This window comes from Typopeltis vanoorti, chromosome 20, assembly GCF_054136105.1.
Source record: "Typopeltis vanoorti isolate ZY-2024b chromosome 20, IOZ_Tvanoo_1.0, whole genome shotgun sequence".
Lineage (NCBI taxonomy): Eukaryota > Metazoa > Arthropoda > Arachnida > Uropygi > Thelyphonidae > Typopeltis > Typopeltis vanoorti.
This window is the reverse complement of record NC_143568.1, coordinates 65,302,718-65,330,382: the sequence shown is the minus strand read 5'-3', so window position 1 is coordinate 65,330,382 and position 27,665 is coordinate 65,302,718. Positions and strand designations below refer to the sequence as shown.

Here is a 27,665-nt window from a genome sequence, read left to right as displayed (position 1 = left end):
TCGAATCCGACGAGCAAATTCATGGTCTTGTTCTTATCGGGCTTTTAAACCTTCATTCTGTACCTATCGCCAAACGCTTTGGGAAAGATGAAAAAAAAAACAACTATTTATCATACCAGGAAATTCTTGTTGGAGGGTTTGCATGGCACTTTGTTCGAAATCTGTCATAAGTCTCTGGGGTTGGAGACTCGGTTGTAGATTTTTAACTTCTTGAAGCAACTTGACGTATGTGGCACGAGTTTTGTTTGGCAGAAGCGCGTAGCCCATTGGAATAACTGTATTGAATTGAACCACATGAACTGTATAAAGCTGCTGGAAATGCATGGGTACTGTGCTAAAAGTTGCATCAGAAAATCACTCCTGGCTGCGCGCTAATAACTGAAGATTGTTACTAGTGGAAAAAATAAGCATGCGACCCGGGAGCCGTTCGTCCTGAGAATCATACATCAAAAATTGTTCTACATTGCCATCGATAATAATTTCTTGATAATTTTGTGGAATTACTAGGTTGTGGAGATTGCTCGGTAAAGACCATTGTTGCATCGAACATGACGAATGGTTTAAGTGAATCCTTTTTAGGAAGTAACACCGTTACGTGGGCATGAGCCTCTGCAATTACTGATGCAACAATTTGCTGTGGCCGTTCGTTCGTGGTTGTTGCATGTTGCCGTATTTGACCAATCAATTGCAATGCTTCTCCGACCTTGCAGCTTGAGCTGCATGATTATGTTTAGTTACGACTTTCACGACTGGGCCTTTCAAACCCTCTGTCCAAACAGGCCCTTTGCAGGTGGAACTTTTTCACAAACCCAGATTCCATGTTGTTCATCTACAGTTCTCTTTGAAAACACGTAAATGTGGTTGTCATCATCTACCAATTTTCTTTTGCCTCTTATTGACGGAACACTTTTTGCCATTGTACACACAGGATTAATCAATCAAGATGCAAAAATAATATGTAGATATTGCACTGCCTGCGACGCTCAGCTTGTTCACGCAATGCACCGCCGATAATGAGGCGGCGAAAAAAGCAAACGCATTCTGTCCACTGTTCCCCCCCCCCATGTCCGTCACTAACCACGTGACTATCGCCCTCGTGGTCGAGTATGTATTCTTTCCATTGTGAAAGGATTACCAGTTCCAGTGGAAACAGACCTTGAAGACATACAAAAGGGGAGAAATTAGTTTTAAAAGCTACGTGACAATTTGTACACGAATGTCTTCTTCTTCTTCGCGTTATTCCCGCTTCCTATGCAGGGTCCGCGTGTTACTTAGATGCGACTACTTGTTAGTACTACTCCCAACCGACCCGTCGCCTGGTCTGCCGCTGGGGGGGGGATATATTTTTGACTGTAGAGGTGTATGTTCACGGGGCCGGTTTGCCTGTTTGCGGGATGAAAAACGCCAGCTAAACTGGCGGAAAAAATCCTACTGACCGCGCCCAAGACCGGCTAACTTGGCTATGCCTGAGGAAGATCCTCAAATTCCTCACGTCTACAACGGGAATCGAACTTGGGACACTCCTTCCCCAGTCATATGGTTGCGAAGCGCAAAGCTACTAGGCTAACCGCGCGGTCAATTTGTACACGAATGTCATTTCGAAAATTTGTTTGGAAAAGTTAGTTATCGGAAGTTCGGTTCGAGTAATCAAGAGTTCAACATTGAATCTCCACTAAAGGTACTGGGACTTCAATAAAAATTAGAGTTATCGAGAGTTGACTGTATTTACATTTTTGTAAACTAATTTTCATCATTATCTACAGGGGGCGAAATGTGCTGGGGCGAGATGCGAGGGGCGACTTTTCTGTAAACCGTGCACCCCTGGAGGTGCGAGAAAACATTTCCAGGGTTGCGAGAGAAGTTTCTAAATTTTGACCCAGATGGACGACAGCTATTTAATAAAAGACGATCTTATTGAAATACGAGCCAATGCATGTATTCAAATGGAATTTGAAAAACTGGACTTAAACAATTCTGGTGTACACAGAATTGTTTTTAGAACCTTATCCACAGCTGGAAAAAGCAGTATTGCAGACACTTTTACCATTTGCCACCACCTACCTGTGTGAAATGGGATTTTCATCACTTTTGCACATAAAAACAAAAGCCAGAAATGGCTTAAATGCAAGTGATGACTTACGCGTGGCTCTTTCAAAAAATGAGCCTCTCTTCAAAAGTATTATTATGAATAAACAACAACAACATAGCCATTAAAAATTGAGATATTGTTTTGTATGTATATGTAAATGTATGTGTTTATTTTTCAATAAATAAATTATATTGCAATAGATGTAATTTCCTAAATAAAGAAATAGAAACACATTTTTCAAGGGGGTGCGAGAACTTATTTTTAGATTCAAGGGGATGCCGATCACTAAAAAGGTTAAGACCCACTGCGGTGGAGGAAGAGTCAGAGACACAAATTTTTTGAGTGCAACGAAGTGTTCCGATGTTAAATAATAAAACATAACTCTTAATCTCCTCTTTTAAGGAGACCAAGATTTTTTTTCTCTTTTCGGTATTTTCCACTTCTCAAGAAAGGCTTCGCTCACTTTAGCGAACATTTCAGTGGTGGGTACCGTTATCATTCGAGCGTCTCTAATCAAAGCATACAAATGAATCGGCAATAGGAATATACGCAATTTACAGACAAAAAATACGATTGTGGTTGGTGGTGGGAAGTAGATGGCGTTGCGTGTTGATGGTAGTAGTTTCGTTATATGTAGTTGAAGGATTAAGTAGCGAGGATAGTGAGATGTGCGTAGTGGAGTAGAGTAGGGTGTCTCTCACTATGAGTCCTTGTAATCCTTGGAGGTGTCATATAATAATAATAATAATAAAGATGACTTTTTTTTTTTATCTGAGGGTCATCTTCATATTAAATATGAAGATGACCCTCAGATAAAAAATATGTGTGTAGCGAAGTGGAGTAGAGTTCCTTCTCTCAATGTGTTCTTAGACTCCTTGGATGTGTCAAGTAATAATAATCAGTTTACCTATGCGCTCCCATCGGCAATCTTTCACATCATATCTGAAAAAATTAAAAATATCTTGATCGTCCAAGCCAGTTCCTTTCACAAAAAAAAAAAAAAAAAAAAAAAAAAAAAAAAAAAAGAGCATAAGGCTCTTAGAATCTTTCCTTTATATGAATAGTGTTTTGCGCAAACTGTATAATAATATAAAGTGGAGTAAGGAAGAAAGAAAGAGTGGTAATCGCAGTAATCCTACATGAACCAACATCAGTCAAATATAAAAGAATGAGATGATTTATACTTGATTAAATAAAATGCATTTCAGAAGTGTTTATAGTACTGAAATGCATTTTATAAAGAATTACAAAAAAAAAAAAAAAAAAAAAAAAAACTCAAATTTAAATAAAATTTGATTTAATTACCAATTTGCGAGTGTAACAAGAAGAAATTGTCATTTTGGCCAGAGATTTAAATGCACGAACTAGAAACTTAAATGCTTAAAATTTAAATGCACAACCCATATAATACGGCAACGATTTAACGAATTAGTGCAAAATAAAAATTACATTAAATTACTGCACCTCTATACAGACGATATAAATACAGAACTCTATACAAAAGTACGTGTATATATAGAAATACCTTAGGAAACTTCTGTGCAGTAAACTATAAAATTACGAATAGAAATATTCGATCTGAAGAAACAATTAATATCTTAGTTACAGCATAAGCTTATATAATTATGGATCACGAACTACTTTTTGGAAAATTATGATTCCGAAAAAAATTCAAAACTCGTAACATGTATATTAATAAGATCAAATAAAGAAAAGGTTTAAGGTAACTATTTCAGGGGAAAATAATTAAACCCTATGTCCAAGAAGAATAAAAGAGAAACTTAACAGAAACACACAGAATCAGCGCTGGAGAATCTGTAAAAATAGCATTAAACAAGCAACATACGAAGCCTTAATGAGAATAGAATGGCTGGAAATAAAAGAAAGAAATTAATTCTTTGGTACTCAGAGGACAATTGAAAGAAAAAAAAAATCTTTTAATCAAATCCACAAGATAAATCTGATGTGGAAATGTATCAGGGATACAAAAGCTTCAGAAACGAAACTAATAACAAAACCTGCATCAAAACCAAACGAACTATTCAAAACAGCTCGAACACGATTTTAATGCACCCAGAAGCAAATATTGGGATTAATTATAAACCGAACAACTCTTAAATGAACACAAATGCACTTTACTAAGTTGTATGAAGATAAAAAATAAAGAAAAAAGTTCATTTAAAAAAGTTTTAAGAAAAATTTGAAATATTAAAATAGCTGAAATAGAAAAATACAGAATGATTTGTGAAAATATGCAGAAAGAGAAATGATATTTCATTTAAATAAAATATTTAAAAGTGTTTTCTAAAAAACATGCCAGATGAATGGTAAAAATATTAAAATTATGCAATAATTTTTAAATTGAGATGAAGCACGTGAAAATAATTATAGAGGGAGTAATCCATTACTTACCAGCCGCTTTCAAAATCTATGTAAAGCCTTGTGAAGAAATTAATGAATCTCTGATATTAAATGATGAACAGCAAGGTTTTAGATCTGGAAGATCTTGCTCTGACGAAATATTTCGGAAACAATCAATAAAAAAAATAGAATATGACTCTTCAGTTTTATGTGCATTTTCCATGGTATAATTTAATTAAAAGAAAATTTAAATGTAATAGTGAAAAGCAAAATAAAAACGGAGATAGTAAATATGTCAAAAGTTTTATAAGGATAATAAATGTGCTGTTAAGATAATGCAAAATAAATTGGAATGAAGAACGGGATAAAACAGGGTGATTCATTAAGTCCACTACTTTTCAATAGTTTAATGGATGAAATAATAAAATAACTAAAAGATGAGAAGTTAAATGGAATAAAATTGATAATAATGTATTAAATCTTATCTGCTATGCAGATGTCATAATAATGGCGGCCGACACAGATGATAATGTACAAAGAGAAATGTTTCATTTCTCTTTGTAATTTATTCGATAATTTTTGAAAATTATCGAACAAATGATGAATTTTAAATATCTAGGAATTAAAATGATGCAAAAGAACAAAATCTTAAGGCAAACAGGATTTCAGTATGTATAAAGAGAACAATATAATGAAAAAAACGAAAATTAAATATGAAACTAACGCAAAATTAAACTAACAATACTTAAGTTAGTTGAATATCAAATATTAAACTAACACAAGTATATATAAAATATAGTGAGATCAGTTTATCTTATGTATATAAGCTAAACTGAAACTATCATACCACAAAAACGAAAACTCTTAGGAAATTGAGACTCAACTTCAACATTCGTGAAAGTTGATAAGAATGTAGTCAGGAGTGAGCAGGGGCGAATTCTCTATGCTTGCTGCGCAAGCTCATTAATTGAGAAAGAACGAATATTTATTTGTTAATAAATGCATGCATTTATAAGCATTCCACTTAGGCTTTGATTTTTGTACAGAAGACGTCTTAAGTTTGCGCGGCAATAATTGAGTTTTGCGTTGTGTATCAAAGGCCGATGCTTGCTCGTCTAGTCAAAGCTACCTTGGCTTTCTCGGTTGTAGGAGCTTCCAGGTCCTCGCAGCAGCGCTGTGATTTCATGCGCGCGCATAGCCATTTCACGACGTCTCACTCTGTTACTTAAACACAGGCTATATGCAGTCAACGCAGCTCTAGCCAGTGAGCTTCAGCATTCTTTACAAGTGTGCGTATTGCTTGGGAAAATTAAGTTACAACCAACTTTTTATGACGATGTTATTGACCAGTTCATAAAGAAGAACTGTGGGGTAGAATTTGTATTCAAGTAGCTAAATTGAAAAAGATAGAATATCATTTGTAAAATAAATACATGTGTAATCATACAAATGTTGTATTTGTATGATTACAACATTTATGTACATATGTATGTATGTATGTATGTACATAAATTTCTAAATATATAGTTTTAAATGGTCAGTAATTCATTATTCCGCTAATCAGACTTCAATCACGCCTCTCACTCCCTGAATGATAACAAGAGCAAGCTTGAATTTCAAGACCAGCATTCGCCCCTGGAAGTGAGAAGTGGATTATTTTGAACGAAATGAAAAGAAGAAAAGCAAAAGTCTGAATAAGTAAAATGTAAGAAGCCTAGGAGGTGAGTATCAGTGGTCAGAGTGGTTTTCGAGTACGATCGGGCTCAAAGGACGTAAGTGGCACCTTTGAATTGATAGCAGTCCATTTATTAGTACAAATGCTCTAGAACAGAGGTATTCAACCCGTCGATCGCGATCGACCGGTCGATCGCGGAGCGATTTTTGGTCGATCTCTTGTATATTCCTCCATACTTACAAATTTAATCAAAAAAAAAAAAAAGAATCTGCTAACGCCTTTTTATTCCCGTATATATAGGGAGTAGGCGAGGCCGTTTTTAGCCCTATCTAACTTTTGGAGACTGAGTGGGCAGTTCAATCTCCACTGGTACTCAATCAGAGATAGCTGGCCCAAGGCTATCACTAATTAAGCGGCACGCAGTGAAGAGTGACGGCTCAACAAGTGCCGCTATCTCGTGGTCCCTAACCTTAACACTCGTATTTAATGTCTGAAATAATGTGGGTTCTGCGGTTGATTTCATTGAGCTTACGGGACAAAAAACCCGAGTTTTCGGGAGAAAAACTCTGCCCGTGCCAGAGATCGACTAACTCGGGAACCGGTCGAAAAAAGGCTTAGAAAAATTTCCTGTAGTCGCCGACTAGACTCGAAATCAACTCTTCCTTCGTGCGGCCAAGCACCATGGTGTGCAAACGCCACATCCACTGAGCTACACAGGCTCTCTACAAATTTAATTAAAACTGAAAACATAATATTTTATTTATCATTATTTTGCATTCTTTTTAATTCGCTTTAAGTGTATTGCTATTGTTTATTTATTTTTCGTTAAAATTGTTAAATCAGTCCGTGTAAATGAATTAATTTGGGTCAGTGGAAGTCAAACAGCGAGCCGAGTGAATACGATTATAAGCAAAGTGTAAAAACTCGATTGTAGCTTAAATATTAAATATTTCAAAGCACATTACATCGATTTTTTACTTAGGTTAAATCCCATGTGAATATTGTAAAAAAATAAAGATTGGTTGTCTCGGTATAGTTTGTATTAGATGTTTTTGTAAATAACTCTTTTGATGCTAACTGTATATACTGCTTTAATAAGAATATGTTAGAGTGTTAAAAACAAAGGCAATGTTTTTGTCGCCGAAGCTGTACATGGCGGCATTAGAAAGATTGTTATTCTTCCGTTTTTCAGTCATTTTAGGTTCAATATGTAGCTCTTGACACTTTTGCTGGCACTCCATGCTAATCGCTTGAAAACCATTGTTTCTGAAATCTTTAAAATAATTTACTAATCCGTTCAAAAGAACGGATGTTCGACAAATATCTTGGTCTCTTGTTTGCAGTTGTAAATTTACTGTATTTATCTGTATCAATATTTTTCCCCACATAAACAGCATAAAAATAAATTTATAAAACTTAAGATGAAACAAAAAGTCCTTTTGCACCACTAATACTATCTGCACGATGGATCGTATGATATATCAGTAATAATATTTAATACCTCTTTAAATTGTGTTTTTAGTGCAGATACACAATTTAATTTAGAACACCATCGTGTGTCACTATGACTTTTAAAGTTATTTTTAATTACTTTAATGTAGATGTTATTTTTTCCCATTTTCGAGTTGAAAAAACAAAAAAATTAAATACTTTTTGAATTATTCCAAAAAAAATTATCATTTCTAAGTTATTATTTGCAACTTGAACTCCAACAAGATTAAGCGAATGTGCATTACAGGATACAAATGTAGCTAGATTATTAAGTTGCCAGAGTCTGTTGTGGGTGCCATGACTGTGAATGAGTTCACAGTCATGGCACCCACAACATGAAATGCAAGTGTGCGAGGGATGACTGTCACCGCACTTTACACACTTGTAATCTGCTTTACATAACTTTTGTGCATGCCCAAATTTTTGGCAGCGATGACATTGACCGGCGGATGCTTTTCTTCTGAGTGGTTCGGTCTTGATGACTAAGCTGCAGACTATCTTAAGGTCGTAAATTTCTCTGTGGTCTTTACTGATCTCCACTAAGACCAGAGGCATGGGGCGCTTGTCTGCACGGTACATGCGCGAGATCTTAATTGGTTCAAGGCCTTGTGATCTGAGGTCAGTAGCTATTTCATCAGATGTAATGGTTTCTGCCAGACCTCTGATGTCTACTTTTAGGTTTTTTTCACTCTTGAGTTGAAATGTGTGATATGGGACATTCAGTTCGTCCATAAGTCTGCTGATCCAGAGGTAGTCCAACACCCATTCTGGTTGAATTCGGATTCCGTCATCTGTATTCTTAGCTGATATAAATTTGATGTTGCTGTTCTTCATTGTCTCCGCGATTGATGACCATTTTTCTTTCGATCTTAGAATAACTGAAGGAATCCTCTCTTTGGGCTGTGCCCCTGAGTCCGTCGCTCTTTCTTCAAAACAGGTTGTGCTGTTGTGTCCATTGGAGCTGTACTTTCCAAGGGCTGGGGTATTATGACAGGATCTGCTGCAGGGGACTTTTTCTTTCTCTTCTTCCTTCTGACTTCCTGAAAGCCACTGGAGTTTGAATTAGGGATGTCTTCAGTTGTTGTTGCTGGCGTTGTCATGTGAAGAGGAAGGAAGTTCAGAGGGCTGGAGGTCCTCTGTCTCCACTTCAAGAACCTGGTGTTTTCCGATTTTATCGGGCCATTTTGTGTTTAGTATGTTGCCTACATGCCCGAAAAGAGCCAATAGTTCTTTAAAACCGAGATCGTCAAAAGGCAAATCCATGCCAAGGCGAAAGCTTTAATGTGGGAGGGGAGGGGGCTAGACCTGCCTTGTCCCTTCTGACCGCTACCGGAAAAATTGCGTTACCGAAAAAAGATTTACTGCTCTGCTGAACGAGCACGCTGCTCACGCTACAGGAGAGATCAACTCTCGCGTATAATCTCTATTTTCACATTAACATATCTAGAATATCATTTTTTCGTGATCATAATCAACAAGCACACACTCACAAAAACAGAACCGATCGACTCGCCTAATCTGTGAATTCAACCAAGTTGGTATAAATTATAGTTTTATGATTTATTAATAATTTATTTAATTTATTATTTGGTATAATTAACAGTTATACAATACAATTAATAAAACTATAATGACATACTGTATATTATTATATTAAAAAATAACTTACCTGAATGTAAAAATTCACCAACAAAAAAAGTCACAAACAAAATAGTAATATTATTTTTAAAACACACTCTTCACTAATTCGCGATTGAGTTACTGCTTGTTACCTCAATCGCTAACTGAATTTAAGGGATGGTTAGGAAGGGTTAATCGCGACATTATATAACAGCAGCCAATTAAAAAACTATTGACAGTTATCGACAATAAACAATAGGATCATTTCCAAAAATTTTTATTTTATATTTAAATAATGAAATGAGGATTTTTCAAAAGAAAACACTCGGTGTTTGTTCCACTAAATTTATTTATTGTCTGATATATTTCGGCTGTTAGGCCATTGTCAAAGAATGTACAAGAATGGTGTATTCACAATTCGCATCTATTTAAACTAATTCTCAGGTAAACACAGATGTTGGGAAACTAGCAGATTAGGAATTACCAGTTACGGTAACTGGTAATTCCAGGAAAAGCATCAGGAATGGATAGAATTATGGCAGAATATCTAAAGGCTTTATATGATAAGGCTAATGGATCACTGACCGACTGATGTAAAATTGCTGGTAACTGAGATATCAGCAATTTTACGAAAGGTGTGTCAAAGCGATCTAATTGTTCGTTGAGAACTGTTTTTGACGGAAATTTGCTGTTGAATTGCATTTTGTATTTCAAAGGCTTCTAAGAAATTCAATTTTACTGGATTATTTTCTAAGTGCAGTATTTTTACTTAATTATAAAGAGCTAATAAGCTTCATTTCGGCAATGAAAACATGTTTTCATTGCCGAAATGAAGCTTATTAGCTCTTTATACTTAAGTAACTTAATGGTTGCACCTGTTTAGAAAACTCGTTCGCAGAGTATATAAGTTCTTTTCGCTATACACTTTGGTATTAGGTCTAGCTACTCACTGATGAAGCCTCAAAAAAGGCTGAAACCGGTCTGGGTAGTGACCTCCCTCCATAATGTAATAACAGCATACATTTCCTAGGAAATGTGTTTTTAAATTATGGAAAATACCTAAGAACATCGATCTGAACTTTCCCCACCTTTGCAACGAGTCGTCCGGTATTGTACTACGTACTAGGGTCACTTGCATTAGCTCACGCTAAGTGCTCGCCGATACTTTATAGTTTACTATATTCGGCAAGAAACTCTCTGATTCCAACTTTGAGTTTCTTATTCGGTTTTAAAACTATGTGTGATTTAATATCCCCTTAATTTAAGCAGTATTTTTATTTTTTTATTTTTATTATAATATTTATTTATTATAATTTTTATTTTAATGGAAACAATTTTAATCGATTAAAAATGTATATTTTTCAACTTAGCATAAAAATTACTGTAAAAAAACTAATGAAGCATTATTTTGAATTTATCACGTGACTGGAAACGCAGCGTGACTATCAGTGTAGTGCGGAGAAGCGGGGTATCGGTGCCATCGTTACTTGAAATAAAATTCTCACAAGATACACGGAAAGGTGGGAGATGTTTTACAAAGATATTTTACACGTGAATATTAGATAAGTAATTACTGCCGTATTTTGCAAATATCAAAAATATAAAAATATGTCAAAAAGATTTTTTATGTCTCTATCATTTTCAATTTTTTATGAATATTTTTAATAATATATTTCGCAGTTAAAAAAATCTCAATTTTTGCTCCTATGATCGGGGCCACATTGGCCATAGCCTCATTACGCCTCTGCTCCTGGAAATACATTCCATGCAAATTTAGGGAGCAACAACCAAGCTCACAGCGGTCAAGTCTTTTGTCCCAAAGCGCTGGTCAGCACATTACCGTGCTGACCACCGCTCGCAGGCAAACGAGTCACTCAGCCCTGATGCCAGTGCAGTTCATTGTAAATTTATCTGCCACTTAAAAAGGAGGTAAGTGACTGAAAACTTCAGCTAAATATACATCTGCCAAAACAGACGAGTTTCTATACACGACAGTTGGGCTAACAGAGGAAATCAAAGAACTTAAAACTAAAAATACAGAACTGGAAAATTCAAATTTCCAGTTACGGCGCGATCTTAAATTTTAAAAAAATCAAACTATTGATGAGCTCAGTCAATAAGCAGTAAACAAAACTTATGAAATAGTAGGTGTCCCTGAAGAGCTCCGTGGATGCGAGTATGAAATAATGAAAAAGATTTCACAAAATATTCAAGTGGAATTTAAAGAGAAGGACATCGAAGCCCACAGACTTTATAATACACAAAAAACAAGACAAAACATATTATTATAAAATTCAGATCTAAGGAGAAGAGAAATAGATGGCTAGCAGGAAACAAGAACATAAAGTACAAAATAAGTACCAGAGACATAAGTAGTATATTTTAAAGATGGTAAAATATACTTAAATGAACATTTGACTGGGAACATGAAACATCTCTTTCTGTATATATATATATATATATATATATATATATATATATATATATATATATTTATAACAGCGTAAAGAATAACAGCGCACAATGTATCTTTCCTATGCAGGAAAAGTGGAGTCATTTTCAAAATACATGTTTTCAATAACCGAAACACGTCACCTTCTGAATTAGTTCAGATAAAAGAAAAATATATCACACTTGGATGTAAGTCTAAACGCAGTACAGAAAAATATTGAACGGTTAGAAGAATAAATTTCCTTAAATATTGTGGCTTTTCTCCTTAACTATTCTTAAATATTTTATCCTCCTCCTAATAACTATTCTAACTATTAATAGAATAGTTAATAGGAATATGTAAATGGTTAACTATAACTAATATTTATAGTTAACCATTTACATATCCCAACCCTAAATATTCTTAAAAATGGTGCTCTTTCTCCCTAACCATCATATCCCAGTTCTGCAACAATTAGTATTCCATCTACAGAGCCTGTAGTAACAAAGAATATTAATAACATTATGCGGAATAAAAACTTTCAGAAAGCTAAATATAATCGAAATATTAAATAATGCAGTATATAAAATATTTCTTAAATTTTTAAAATAAATATTTTTTAAAAAATATTTCTATTATAGGAAATATTTCTTTTTTTCTTTCTTTTTTTTTTCACGTATATCCGCGAAGAATTTTCGCGGATATACGTGATACAATTAATTTTCACTGCGATGAATTATCCGGACATATATATATATATATATATAACTTTATATATATATATATATATATATATATATATATATATATATATATATATATATAACTTTATATATATATATATATATATATATATATATATATATATATATATATATATATATATATATATATATATATATATATATATATATATAAAGTTATATATATATACTATATATAACTTTATAATTGTATAGTTTAGAGTGTTGTGTTTTCAAATAAATCTCAATTTGTTATAATTCTCGGGTTTTTAGTCAGTTTATATTAAAAATGAACATATTCATTTTTAATATTAACTGACTTAAAACCCGAGAATTATAACAAAATGAGATTTATTTGAAATATATATATATATGTTCATTTTTAATATAAACTGTATTAAAAATTAATTTTATTAATTTTATTATATTATTTATTTATAAAATTATATTAATTTTAATTCATTTTTAATATATATATATAAATATGACTAGTTTTCGCTTGTAACAACCTTCATCAGGTGACATTATAAAAGAAAGAAAAAAGAAAAAACACTAAAACACTGAAGCTTAAATAAACTATGAACATCATAGAGAGTCTCTATACATAATTGACACTAAACCGTTGTGGTTGTATTTAAAGCTGTTCTTTCGTTAGTTGTATTGTTGGGAAAGTGGGTGCTAGTAGCATCTCGTGAGCGCCAGTACATGATTACAGCTAAATGACAATCTGGGAGGTTGTAGCTCAAGTTATTATTTAGATGAACAGGATTGAAGATGATTTCTCTAGATTCCACGATTTTACTCTCTAGTTCATCATTGCAACAGAAGATGTTAGTAGATTTTTCCCAGCAGACTTTGTGACATTAGGATTAGTCGAGGAAAGGATATGACTTGATAATGCACTGGCTCGCTGTCTCTTGTAAGTAAGTAATGTTCCTCATGTGTTCTTCCATACGCAATTCGTATGGAAGAACACATGAGGAACACATATTGTGTGATTGTGGAATATCACAATCACACAATATTTTATATACACCAGGGTATTTGAGTTGATGATGACAAGGTTTTGGGTGGCTTATTAAAAAAGGGATCTTTAGAAGTGGAGTGAACAAGGTTCTGATATTGTATTTTTTTACAACTTTTGCTAATTTATGTGAAACTGTACTTATGTAAGGAATAGATATATTGCCTTTGAATCTATTTGTTTCTTTTGAGTGATGAACTAGAGAGAAAAATCGTGGAATCTAGAGAAATCATCTTCAATCCTGTTCATCTAAATAATAACTTGAGCTACAACCTCCCACATTGTCATTCAGCTGTAATCATGTACTGGCGTTCACGAGATGCTACTAGTACGCACTTTCTCAACAATACAACTAACGAAAGAATAGCTTTAAATACAACCACAACGATTAGTGTCAATTATGTATAGAGACTCTCTATGATGTTCATAGTTTATTTAAGCTTCAGTGTTTTAGTGTTTTTTCTTTCTTTTATAATGTCACCTGATGAAGGCTGTTACAAGCCGAAACACACACACACACACACACACACACACACACACACACACACACACACACACACACACACACACACACACACACACACACACACACACACACACACACACACACACACACAAAGATATATATATAATATCTTTTTTATACAGTGGCATCATTCATTATCAAGGAATTGTATTCAAGGACTTTTTTTTTCTTTCAAGCATGAGGTACATACGAGTACTCAAATTTTTGGCCGAATGTTGTTGCCACTGAAATAGTCCAAAATTCTATCGATAGAGAGAGAAATTATTTAGTAATAATTACAGCGAAAAAAGAAAGACAAAAAAGCACATATCAAATCATTTTGCCATTGTAAAGGAAATTAGAAAGAGGAGGCGGAAAGACTTTTGAATCCAATACTGGTTAGAGAAAATTTGAGACAACTTATTTATGATTGAATTGTCGAATGCTGTTCATTCGATTGTTTTGCAAGAATGAACAGCATTTATAAGAGAATGACAAATTCTCTTATAAATTTAACACTTATTTAAAGTGTTAAATTTGATTAAAAAAAAAAAAAATCCGGGGAGATGTATGTAGCAGAGTAGAGCAGAGTGCCCTCCAGCGATAAGTCCTTGGATGTGTCACATTGTAATAGTAACAGTATGTCAAAGTTATAACGCGTTTATTTTTGGCTTGTGTACTTTGTACATAAAATAATGCTGTGCATAATTTTGCCACTGCAAACAGTCCTATCACAAACAAAATTAATCGACACTGGGTAGATTTAATGAAATCAAGTAAATAAATAATCGAATCGATTTTATTCCGTAGACTGAGTAGCCAAAACTCTTTCCCGGCAGTGTTTAAAAATCGATAAGCAGCTGGGCTCAACCTATTGAAATCTTGGATCATTTGTACACTTTCACACTTACGAGAGTACGGCCACCTGGCGCTCTTAATCACAACCTCATATTATTGTCATATTGTTTGAAATCGTGAAAGCTCCATGACGATTTTATTCAGTTATAGTATTAAAATTATCAGTTTCTCTGAGGAAGGGAGCTACTTTCCTGAGACCCAAGATTAGCTAATTCAAAAACAGGCTAAAACTAGAAAAGAAAGGAAAAAAGTTTGAACATTTTCTTCTAATTTAGCCAGCAGAATCCCAACCTACGACCAGTGCCTGGCAAAAGAGGCTCCCGCCACGGGCCCAACTAGGTTTGGGGCGCAAAATGTAAAAATTCAAAATAAATAAATAGATATAAAAGTCCGTATTTTATATTGTATTTTTAAATTTCGGCAATACACCGCTTTAGACACACAAATTCTGCAACACATTGCAACTCATTTTGATGGTGTTAATAGTAAGTATTAACCCCATCAAATTTAATTTAACATATTGCATTTAGTAAAATTGAACTTGTTACATTTAAATTTCTCAAAATTTTTGTCATTTTTGGGTTAGGGAGGTGCAAGTTAGACACTTGCCACAGGCGCTTCATACTCTCGTTACTGTACCGCCTACGACAGTCTTTCTTCTGCTGGTCAGGTTAAGAAAGTGTTATCAATGCTACACAGGATTTATTATTATTATTATTATTATTATTATTATTATTACTATTGAATGCAAATTTTGAAGATAGGTGGAACAAATACAGTTCGGGAAATTTTAAACACCTACGAGGTAGTATTTAAGTACAAAATGAAGGAGCAGGGAATATATAATGCCTAGGAAACAGTTTATGCCAAGGAGTTTTAGACAAACTAAAGTGTCATTATTTTAATAATGAGTATTAAGCAGATTGCACTGAATTATAAAGAGAAAGGGAGATTTCAAATATATAAATGAAATAAATCCGCTAATACTTTTTATTCCCAAAAGTTAGCGAGCTAGGGTAAACGGTCCAGCCTACTCCCTATACGGGAACAAATAGGCGTTAGCTGATTTTTTTTTATTTTATTTATTTATTTTTTTTGAAGTTAGCGGGCGAGGCCTTTTAGCCCTAAATAATTTTTGGGAGAGGAACCCATTTCCACTTATAGCCAATCACAGCTAGCTGGCCAAAGACTGTCAGTGATATTAATTACAATCTGAAGAAGAGATTACAGCATATAACAGTCGCCATCTCTTAGTCTTTGACACTTTATATACACTAGTTTCCATAAATTAAAGAACAAAGAGAAAAAAATTCATGATAACTCCAAAAAACTGTATAATGAATTTTAATGTAATTCCATTAAAATCAGTGTGATATGAGATACGAAAAAAGACCGCAAAAAGTGTAAATAAATAGTTTTATTCAGCAATACATGGGTACATGAAGACAATGATAAAAAACAATAGGTCAAAATGGGATTGTCAAGGTGCCTCAATAAAGAATGTGCATCTCTCACATTAATGAATATAATCCCTCACATTTCCAAGCAGTATTCTACTCATAACGATGTTTCATACTGTTGCTTATAAAGGTGTCCATGAGCTCAGTTAATAATAACAATCATTCTCCTGCAAAGATCTCCTCCTAAGTCCCTAAAGGTTTTGGGAAGGGGGTTTGAGAATAGCAAACACATCTGCCTAGAGCATCCCAGGCATTCTTAATAGGATTAAGGTCAGGACACCTGGCTGGCCAGTCTATACATACAATAGTCACTTATTGAAGATCTTGGTCAATGAGCTTCTCTCAATGAGGATGAGCATATCATATTGTAGGATAAATGTCTCCCCTATTGTACCCACATAAGGATTAGCATAGGGATAGAGGACCTCATTTCTATAAGTTGCAGCATTCATGGTTCCAATAGGAAGCACATACAGGTCAGTGTGTCCACCCAATGAGATGCCTCTCCAAAACATCACACTACCCCCATCATAAGTGTCCCTTTCACAGATATTAGAGGGATGATAACTGTGTCTTTGGTTCTGTCCAGATCAAAGTACTCCTGATATCATTTTGTAGAGTAAATCAGAACTCGTCTGTAAACAATGCTGACCTCATTAGTTTTAGGTTGTTACTATGAAGCCTGGTCCTCAAATGTTCTTTCTTGTGGCATGGGAATAGGAGAGTGCAGACTGCTGGTCGCCTTTCATACAGATCTCTGCTGTAAAGCCTTTTGTGCACTGTGGAAGCAGATACGAATGATCCTGTAGCCAATGCGAGGTCAGATCGTAGTTGATCGTAGTAGCACTTCTGTTTCGGTGAGAAGATAATCAAAGATATCGGTTATCCACTATGGTTGCAGCCCATGGCCTCCCTTCTCTGTATCTCCAGAATGATGTTTGTGACTGTTGGAATTGGTTTCAGAGTCTGTTAACCATGGAACAACTCACATACAACATCTGATTTGCTCCTCCTGACTTTAGTTTTACAATGGCTTACTACCTATTGGATTCATCAATTAAGTAATGTCTTGTGGCCATATCCAAGAATTTCTCTGTCACAGGTTGTCTTTTTCTCACTCAGACACAAAATGAAAATTTACGCCAAAACGCCGGGTTTTATGCCGTGGCTCATTTGCATATGCACCAAACTCAGTGTCACTTTTTATGTAACGTACAACACTTTCATTTTTTTTTTTTCTGAAGAGTTATCGCGATTTTTCTTTTTGCTCTTAATTTATGGAAACCAGTGTATTATTGTCTGAGATAGCGTAAGTTCTACGGTAAGTTTTCTTACGTTTCAGGATTAAAAACATTCGTTCCTCTACGAGAAAACCCTACTTCTCTGTTGCGGAAATTGACTGACTCAGGAAGCGTTCGAAAAAAGGCTAAGAATGTTTCTATGGTCGGTTACTAAAATAGAACTTGGAAAGGTATTTCTTCAGCTGGCTTAGCACTGTGATGAAAACGCCAATTCCCATTTCCCCAGGACTTCACAGACCAGGGAGATTTCAAAGAATTGTGATTCGAAATCGTTCAGTTCAGAAATTTAGCAAAAAACCCACACTGATAGACATTCCTAAATTGAATGAATATGAAGGGAAAGAATTAAAGACGCGGGTAACTCTGAACAATACAGAATGAACAAGTAATTGAGAAATAAGGTATGGCAGTAAAACTAAATTAAGTTATTGGATTCATTATTATATTGTAGGATATATCAATCATTTAAAATCGAGACTTCTTAAAAATCGAATGTCAATAAACTGTCATCATTATATGATGATTATTATTATGTTATTACCATTATGATCATTGTCATTGCTATTTATTATTATTATTTTATTATTATGTCACACCTCCAGGGAGTCCAAAGACTCATCGAGGAAGAGTGTGCCAACAGCATCGAACGATTGATCCCCTTACAACTACTAACCGCGCTCAAACTTGCTCATGATCATTATGATTATTACATGACCATTATATGATCCGTATATTATAGGCAATGAATGAATGAATGTTGTATTGAATGCATTAACTTTGAATGAGTTTAAGAAACAAACAGGTACATTGCCAACACGGTATGATCAATGTACCCTTTGAAGATTAATCTATCGTAATTATGACGCACGAAAACAACTCACTTTGACTAAACTTCTCTTATATTCAGGTCAATAGAAATGACACTGCAAGAGAGGTAGAAAGTTTGAAATAAAGAAAACATTCCTTTACCCAGAAGAAAATCAAGTGGACACATTGATTATTTTCCTCAGGTTACTGACCGTGTTACCAACATTGCATATATGCTTGATATGGTGGTGGTGAAACATTATTATTATTATTATTATTATTCGTGACACCTCCAAGGAGTCCGAAGACTCATCGCGGGAGGACACCCATTGTACAACTCTCCGTCTCCACCACTACACCGAACCACTATATTAGCGCCAACCACCATCACAGCTAGTATTTTTTGTCTGTAAATTGCATGTGTTCTGTATCCGATTTGTCTGTATGCGGGATGAAAAACCCGAGTTTCCGGGAGAAAAAACCATGCTACCTCCGTATGAGATCGGTTAACTCACTTTCGATTGAAAAAGTCCATATAAAGATTCCTCCCGTCATGACGAGACTCGCGCTTAGACCTTTTCCAATTGAAGGGCACAAGTACTGTCGTTCTTCTAATTGCGCTACGGAGGCGCTGCTATGCATTTTAACATGACTTGTTAATTCACCTATATGTTTCACTAATTGCCTTTTTTTTTTAATTGTAAGATTGAAATCTGAGCATATGCTATACATACTATATTTTAAAACACGGATTTATGAAAATAATGCAAATATTCTCATAACACAAGTGAACTGATGCGATTTCAATTGCAGGGGATCATGCGCACTGTGGTCGGTAAAAATGAATTTCTCAAAATCCCGGCAAACTTGAAGTACAGTAAAAACGTGTGAAGTATTAAACTTTCGTTAGCTGATATTACTGTGTTACTTATCTATGCAAATCGTTTGTTTGTTATTTTTATTAGTGTTAATTTTTTTATAATTTTATATAATTGTAGTTAGAGGCAGACAGTTTGATTACTAAATTAACAAGTAATTGGATATGAATAGTAACGAATCTATAAATATTGTATTCACGAAAGAGGTGGCATTGAAAGATCGTTTTTAGACAAAGCAAAATGGGTAATCATTTATTTTATTAAAATGAATATTAAGTGAATATACCTACTTTATTAACACATATCAAGGTAAAAATGAACTGTATAAACTATGAAAGGAAGGATATATGGTGGAATTAATAACTCGGAGGTTAAGGATGCCTGAACCTGAATTGGTGACATTTGAGTATGCCGTATAAGCCGGTTTGTGCTTCATGATTATATAGAGAAGTTAGGGTTATAATATAACTAGATGAATAACAAAATAGGAATCTCTGCGGAGGGCAATGTGGGTTTGTTAAGGAAGAGGGATTTTATTTCAGTAATGTCTTTACATTTTGCATATAAGAAAAAAAAGTAATCAGCAAGCTCATAAGTGGTACAAAACACAAGAAGGGAGACCAATATGACAAGGAAGATATTAAAAAAAGAAATACATGTGACCACAGTAAAGATAATTTAAATTAAAAATCCCAAGAAATTATATTCTAGTTTAATTCTTTATCCAAGTGTAACTTCACTTGGATAAAGAAGGTGTAAGGTTATGTAGTACATACCCTTACACTGTTCAGAAGAAAAGATTACAAGTGGTATCATGTATGTTGTATTGCCATGAGTGAATAGAGAGTTGAAATGTAGGGGGTGGGGTATATTGCAGAAGTGGATCTTATGTTTTGAACATGATGTTTTCTTCAACAAAGGATCACTTTGTTGAAGAAAACATGGACAAGTAGAGATTATTATTATTATTACGGGTATCTCCATGGAGTCAGTAGACTCATCGTGAGAGACCCAAACTAGCAAAACAATATCTGTCGTATCTCTTTTTGAATTCATTTACAGATGAAGAGCTCACAACTAAGTCAGGCAATGAATTCCACTCATTCACCACCCTCCAGGCAAAAAACCTTGTTCTGACACCTTTGTTAACCACACTCTTCTTTAATTTCCAGGGATGAGCTCTTGTTCTTCCATCACTATCACACAGCTGATATGGCTACCATATCAGCTGTGTGATATGGCCACCTGATATGGCAACCATTTTGACTGCTTCTTAAGGTGTCAAAATTTCAGAAGAAATTTTGACACCTTAAGAAGTTCAGAACAAAAAATTACAAGCAGTATGTTGTATTGCCATGAGCAAACAGGGAGTTGAAATGTAGGGACATATTGCAGAAGTGGGCAGTGTAGCTCAAAGGATCACTTTGTTGAAGGAAACACAGACAAGTGGAGATAGGGAGGTTACTATTCCTCTTTATAAAGCTTTGATGTGGTCATCATTTTGACTGCATCTTGGTCACTTGCTACTGGATCCTCTCTGCTATTTGCTTATTCCTAAGAAACCTCAAGAAGGTGGCAAAATATTCTGGAGGTTGTTGAAGAAGCTTAGGAATGGAGGAAAGAGTGCTGTAAAAGGAGTTAGAGATGATAAAGGTGACATGAAAACAGGAGAAAAAGATATCCTTGAAGTATGGAGTAATTACTTTGAAAAACTGCTAAATGAAACAAGCAGTCATGACAGCACAGTGAGAAAAAACACTGACCAGGCATGCAGTCAGGGATACATATCCATACTTGAAGTAGAAAAAGCCATCAAAGGCTTGAAATGTGGAAAGGCAGCAGGAGTAGATGATATTCGACCAGAAATGCTGAAGTATGGTGGTATAAAAGTCTTACAGTGGCTGCACTGCATAGTTCAGAAAGCCTGGACAGAGGGACGAATTCCTGATGATTGGAGTAGAGCTCTCATAGTACCCATATATAAAAAGGGAAATAAAACTGAATGTGAGAATTACAGAGGTATTTCCCTACTGAGTGTTCCTGGCAAGATTTAAGGAAGTATACTTGAGAAACGATTGATGAGAAGAATTGTGGAAGAAAACTTTGGTGAAGAACAAGCTGGATTCAGGCCAAATAGAGGCTGTCAGGATCAGATCTTCACTTTACGACAAATAGTAGAGAAAGCATGGGAATATAACAAAGATCTGTATTTAAGTTTTGTCGATTTGGAAAAGGCATATGACAAGGTGCCAAGAGAGAAGCTATTCAATATGCTATAGTTATATGGTGTCAATGGGGCATTATATCAAGCAATACTTAGTCTTTATTTGAGTTGTAAGTCAGCAGTTAGAATTGAAGGAAGTACAGGACGATGGTTTAATGTTAAATCTGGTGTGAGACAAGGATGTACATTATCGCCTCTGTTATTCATTATCTATATGGATCACATTATGAAGGAAAGTGGTATTAAACCTGATATCAAAATTGGAGATGTTAATGTCAGCTCTTTGCTTTATGCGGATGATGTTATACTTCTAAATAAATCTGCTACAAGTCTGCAAGATTCTCTGACTAAATTGAATAGCTGTTGTAATAGATATGGTATGAAAGTCAGCAATAAAAAGACAAAGACAATGAAAATAGGCAGAATCATTGAAAATGTCAACTGTGTTGTGAATGGAGAACCTGTGGAACAAGTAAAACATTTCAGCTACTTAGGCACAATTTTTACTGAAGATGGTAAATTAAATATAGAAATAGACAACAGAATCAGCAAAGCTGGTATGGTGGGAAGTCAATTGAATAAATTCATATGGAATAAGAGAGAAATTAGTCGGAACACTAAATTAGCTGTATACAAGACAGTGTTCAAACCAGTTTTAACTTATGGTTCTGAGAGCTGGGTCAGAAGTAAAACACTTGACCAAAGACTAGAGACCGCAGATATGAGAGTCCTGAGAAAGATTAGAGGCGTGAACAGATGGCATCAATGGCAATATCATATTAAAAATGAGGATATTAGGAAAGAACTTGACATTGTCAGCATCCAGGAATGCATTAGCAGAGCTAATCTCAGGTGGTATAGTCACTTAAATAGAATGGGAGAGGAAAGATTAGCAAAACAAGTGTTCTCTGCCAGGTTGGCAGGAAAACGACCCAGAGGAAGACCAAGATATAGGTGGATTGATACGGTAAGTGCCTTAGACGATAGAAACATAAGATCTGATAATGTTGGAGTCTTGACAAGTAACAGACTGACTTGGAGGAAAATTGTAGATAGGAAGTTAGTAATGATGTAATTTTTTCATGTAGTACTGTCATATCCTGTACACCCCTTGAGGGTACATGGCAGGAATTTGATGATGATGATGATAAGAAACCCCAGAGACCTAATTGGTGACTTTTGGAATGCTCCATGTATGCGTAGATTGAAAGTCAACTATAACGTTTGGTTGTTAGATATGATAGACTTATAAGTGGATAACAAATTTTCTCTGTGGTTCATTATGCATCATGGTGGATGGCACCCTCTCTCTCTCTTTGAGCAGGAGAGAGGGTGCCGTCCACCAATGCAGGAGTTCCTCGGAGCTCCATTCTCTCACCTACCCTTTTTCTCTTATACATAAATGACCCACTCTCAATCACTACAGATCCTATTCATAGCTTTTGCTGACAATAGCACTCTCCATTCATCCTACTCCTTTGACAAACCATGTAGTTACCAGACATCTCTTACATCAAGATCATCTGCACCCAATGCCTTAAACACTGATCTCCATATCATACTTTGGGGGGAAAGGATAACCTAGTCACCTTCAACGCTGCCAAAATGCAGTCTTGTCTTTTCTCTTGCAAAATAGATCTCAGCTCATCTTCTCTTATCTACAGTAATACACACATCACCAGACAGGATGAACTACCTCTCTCCTTGGACTGACGTTTATCTCCAATCTCTCTTGGCACAAACAGATCACTTCCTCAGCTTTCAAAAAAACTAGGCGTTCTCAAGAAGCTATTTTACACCCATCTGGCTACTAACCCTATATAAATCCCAAATCTGCCCATCCTTAGAATACTGTTCACATGTTTGAGGTGGTGCACCTAAAACTTCCTTAAAAATTCTTGATAATGTCTGGAGGAGAGCAGTTTGGCTCATAGATGATTCTTCCTTCACTGGCTCACATCACCCACTAATCTCACAGATGCAATGTTTCAGCTGTCTCTCTTCTACAGGTACTTCCCTGGTCACTGATCCAGTGAATTGGCAAACATCATTCCTCCACTTGCTGTTAGGTCTGTTAAAACAAGAGCAGCAGCTATCCAACATCCCTTTACAGTACAACTGCAAATTCATTGTACCTGCTTCTCTTCATTTATTTCATCTATCCCTGTCTTCTGGAACAGCCTTCACCATGATGTGTTTCTCAACAATTTCAACCCATAACTCTTTAAGAAGAATGCTAATAGGTTTCTTCTTTCTCAACCCTTATCTTGGCCTGGTTGGCTGAGTGCTCAGATTATCTGCTCTCCAGCCAAAAGGCTGTGGGTTTGAATCCTGCCATGGCATGGATGTTTGTGATTATCTGTGGAAATACTAGTGGTGATGATGGGTGGTGGATTGAGTGGTGGGGAGAGAGTTGTAGAGTAGGTGCCCTCCCTTGATGAGTCTTTGAACTCAATGGAAGTGTTATGTAATAATAATAATATCATTTTTTTTTGCTTACCTGGTTGGCCTAGTGGTTAGCTTATCTGCTCTCCAGCCAAAAAAAAAAAAAAAAAAAGGCTGTGGGTTTGAATCCCACCATGGGCATGGATGTTTGTGATTGTCTGTGAAAATACTAGTGGTGGTGGTGGGTGGTAGATAGCATTGATGTAGTTGTGGTTTGTTGGTGAAGACATAGTTGTAGAGTAGGTGCCCTCACTCGATGAGTCTTTGGACTCCGTGGAGTGTCAGGTAATAATATCTGCACCTCACACATGGCACTGATATGCTTATAGGTTCTTGTAGGATATATATGTATGTAGTACATATGTATTTACTACATATATATTCAGTGCTCTTGTAACATATAAATTACAAGTGTGTGTGTGGGGGGGTTATAGGATTGATGCAGAGAAAGAAATTTTCAATACATGATAGTTAGGATGAAAACAAATGTTTGCTCTTAGAAATTGTATAAGACTGATTACCACAGGCATATAGAGTAAATTGTTTGCTCATACAGGAGTTGTAGAGTACAGATAGAGTTATGAGTTTATAAATTAAAGATGCCAAGAAATTATATAATGCAAAGCATATATCCATTATTGAGGTCTCATCAGTGGGAGTCAAACCCAGAAGTGACAAGTTGAAGAATTTGCAGAAGTCATGTTTCCATATACAAGTAGTCAAAGGTGTCACATCTTATTACTAAAATACTCTGGATTGTAGATGTTGAAAGCTTTTTTTCACTCAGTTATGATATAAATTAAAGATGCCAAAAATTACATTCTTTGTTTCATCTTTTGAGTGTTTGGTGTTGATACATAGCACAACTCTCCTTGAATGAGATCAAGGAAAGGTATGATAGGTGTTGTGTGAATAATGGTTAGTGAACTGTTTAATAATAATTAATGCAATAATCATTTAGTTATCCAACCACAGCAGAGAGGCAGTTTGCCAGTTGGATAAGATAACTGAAAGCATAATTACAATGGTGCTTTCTTAGAAGTAAGTCATTTGACACACTAATCTATTCAAGGCTTAGTTAATTGAAAGTTCATTAACTTGAAAATCATATTATTGAGAGATCACTGTACTACATGACAAATTGATGTGGAAATTGAGTTGAATGGTCATGTGGGAATGATTGATATCAGCAAGTATTTTGGCCTTGATAGACAATGTAAAAAAGTCATTTCACTAATGATCATCCATTGATTCTATGGAGATCTTGAAATAATAGAAAATGAGGTGACAAGTGGTGTCCTCTGCTCTTGGGCTGATTTCACTAATGGATTATTTGAAAAGATGTAGTAGATAGATGAATGTGGATGTCATTTTAATATTTCGAGTGTAAAGTTTTTTTACTTTAACCAAATGAGATAGAAGTCAGTGCTCTACTGGTGAAACTGTTCTCTAGTAGATGAAAATGCTTCAAATAAGAGATTAACAGATGGATAAAAGTTGAATGGACATATTGCAGCAGTAATGAAACTCACCCAGAGCATTACTGCCACATTGTGAAGCACACTGGCATGCAGGAATGAGAATATAATTTTGCTAATGTATACAGCATTAATTAGACTGCAAATGTAAATTAGACCATGTGCAGAAAATATCTGTCAGATATGGAAATGGTGTAAGTAATTGAGAGAAGTAATTAATGATAGATTAATGACTCCTTTAATGATAGATTAAAGGAGTGTAGTTTGCATAACTTGGTAGGTGGGAAGATACAGATCTTGTCAGCTGTTTATGCAATTCCTTTCCACTTGCCTACTAATCTCCTTGAATGGAGAGTGGTGAGTTGTGGAATCTTTTTTGAGAGAGAGAGAGAGAGAAAGAGAATAGTGAGTGTGGCAACGTTGAGAAAATTCAGGCTGAGCTGGTGTGTCGAATAGAGGACCTTCTGCAGTGAGTCTTGTGACTATGGAAACTTGTACATCTTATTTAATAATACATAAGTTTACACTCTTTACTTCTTGTTAATGAGTGTGATTATGTATTCCGATCTGTAGCAGTCTGTAGTTCATAGATATTAGGCTAAAGAGAACATTTGTCATTTGTGGAAATGTTAGGCAGGAGATTATTGAAATATTTAAAAGACAACTTAAAGTACTTAGGAAAGGAGGAACTTGGAAGGGAAGTGACTAATAGTGCTTGGAAAATACTGTAATTAAGAAATATTCAATGATAGAGTAACAGATTATTATACATAAATCTTGATAGGATAGAATAAAAGTCATGCTCATGAAACGATAAAATTCGTCCACTTGTGAATGAGCAGATTCGAGTGAAGAGCAGGTTCTTTGCATGGGGAGCTGTTGGCAGCAGAATGCATTTCTTGAAAGCATGATGAGTATGTAAACTTATAAGGAACTTGTGTGAGTGTTGGAGTGGAGACCTCTTGTGATGAATCTTCAGATTCCATGGAAGTTTACTGCTTTAATTATACTAAAACAGTTGGGCTGGATTATCACACTACTTTGTGAGAGAAGTGCTAGTGAACAGATGATACTAGTGATTTAGTTGTTTCATCCAAAGTTCATTTCAGGAAACATCCTGAATGAGCAGTAGTAGTGTTTTTTTTCCCTCCTCACTTCCCAACTATAGTGGTATTATTACCATGGAGAGTAAAGATTAGATGATCTAAAGGTCCTGCTGTAGAGAACCAAAACTAGTATTTTTTTTTAAAATTTCCATTGAGCAGGGTGGAGCTTACACCAGGTGATAAAATTCAGAAATTAGACTTCCTTGCAAGGCTGTTAAGATTTTGGAGTGCTTAGTAGGAATGGAATGATTGGATAGTGTAATTTTCTGTATATAGACATCATGATTATTATTATTATTGTTATTATTTAAGTTAAGGGATATTACATCCCATATTATTTCATAGCCGAATAAGAAACTCAAAGAGTTTCGTGCCGAATATAGAAACTATATAAAGTTTGGCGAGTCAAAGCGTAAGCAACCTGGATAGTGCAACACATAACCCATTTGGTAGTGCAACACTGAGGCAACTCATAGCAAGGGTGGAGCAAGCTCCGATCACTGTTCTTGGTATTTACTCATAATGTGAAATACAGCTCCTAGGAGCTGTATTACTGTTCTACATTATGAGAGAGAAGGTCACTACCCAGACCGGTTTCAACCTTTATTGAGGTCTCATCAGTGAGTAGGTAGACCTAGTTAATACCAAGTTTGTAGCGAACAGAACTTACATACCCTACTATAAGAATTGCCAAGGAATTATGCTTGGACTTGCCGAACTTTATATAGTTTCTATATTCGGCATGAAACTCTTCGAGTTTCTTATTCGGCTATGAAACAATATGGGATGTAATATCCCTTAAGTTAAATAATTTCATGTCGCCGAATTGAAGCCTTTGGCTCTTCATATAATTTGTAATAGTAAATTATTATTATTATTTTGTTAAAAAAAGTGGTCTTGTTTTGGTAAACAGTTACATTTTATAATAAGGTGGTGAATTAAGTGACCTGTGATGTGAAATTTCTAGATTCTGCAAATATGTTTGATATGTTGTCATCAAATAGCAGATTAATAATATAAGTAGTAGCAGATGTGTTTGGTTAATTATTACTAGATTGAATAGGAGACTAGCTCTCTAATAGATACGAGTTGTGTATGGAGGAGCTGTATCTCAGAGAAGGAAAAAAAACATATCCGCCATATGTCACCTTAACCATTCGTGACCGAGT

General features: G+C 35.1%; 1 pseudogene across 2 annotated transcripts in view; it reads left to right on the top strand.

The window, feature by feature from the left end:
• The window catches only part of LOC150095524 (serine/threonine-protein phosphatase 2A 55 kDa regulatory subunit B beta isoform pseudogene), a 58,647-nt pseudogene that overhangs the window by 18,529 nt on the left and 12,453 nt on the right, over positions 1-27,665 (top strand). Inside the window, exons 1-2 of one of the 2 annotated variants that reach the window (XR_016550074.1) lie at positions 10,700-10,756; positions 19,179-19,237. The exons of the other annotated variant lie outside the window; for it this stretch is intronic. The product of XR_016550074.1 is annotated as a serine/threonine-protein phosphatase 2A 55 kDa regulatory subunit B beta isoform pseudogene, transcript variant X2 (transcript). Of the gene's footprint in view, positions 1-10,699; positions 10,757-19,178; positions 19,238-27,665 lie in introns of those variants that run through there. 2 annotated transcript variants of the gene reach the window in all.